The 795-nt window shown below is 31.2% G+C and overlaps 1 protein-coding gene across 1 annotated transcript in view; it reads right to left on the reverse strand.

Moving 5' to 3' along the window:
* cdk14 (cyclin dependent kinase 14) overlaps positions 1-795 on the reverse strand; it is a 205,066-nt gene that overhangs the window by 47,670 nt on the left and 156,601 nt on the right.

Raw genomic sequence — 795 nt, forward strand, 5'->3', positions numbered from 1 at the left:
ACACTACAGGCAAAAAACATCATATTTTAATTTAAAGTTAATTTTATTTCCATAACAGTCTTACATCAGACTGGTGCGGGGGGGAAAAAACATGCAAAATACACATTTAGCTGTTTATTTGACTACACCTCGTATATTTGTAGATTTATCCTACATTCACCAAAGGTTAGCAGTAGTTAATCCCTCATTTGCATATAATAATAAAAAAATGTAGTACAAAAACAAATTCCTTAATGTAGGTAATCAACTAGGGGAGATTTCTGGTGACATCTATTAGTTCATTAGCTGTTTTCCCTGTTCACCTGCAGTGTCTCCCCTTAAAGATGGAGATGGTTATTAAAAGGTGAATATTTATATGCCGTGAGAGTCTCTTTAGGGTGGAGATATTAGTGTCATACCGAGAAGTCTCTCTAAAGCTATTTGTTGTTGCTATATGGAACATTTTAATATTGCTCATTTGGTCTTTCATCTTGGAATATTTTGATAATAGCTACAAACTGACAAGAGCGTCTTTACATCAAAATGTACAGCGAAAGGCCGTGCAGTAGAGTCCAATCAATAAAGGATTTTTAAGGCCAATACCAATACAAATATATTTATTATTTAATAATCTGATTTGCCAATATATTGCCTGATATATATTTAAAAACAAAATCCAAAAACGTGTTACAAAACAAACAGATTTCCAGTTATTTATAGTTATTTATGAGTTGTCACTAAAATAATGTGACAATAATTTGTTTTTTGTCACAACAGAACAGAGGAACATCAAAATATATTAAAGTTCTGATAAAT

Source organism: Etheostoma spectabile, chromosome 6 (genome assembly GCF_008692095.1).
Source record: "Etheostoma spectabile isolate EspeVRDwgs_2016 chromosome 6, UIUC_Espe_1.0, whole genome shotgun sequence".
Taxonomy (NCBI): Eukaryota; Metazoa; Chordata; class Actinopteri; order Perciformes; family Percidae; genus Etheostoma; species Etheostoma spectabile.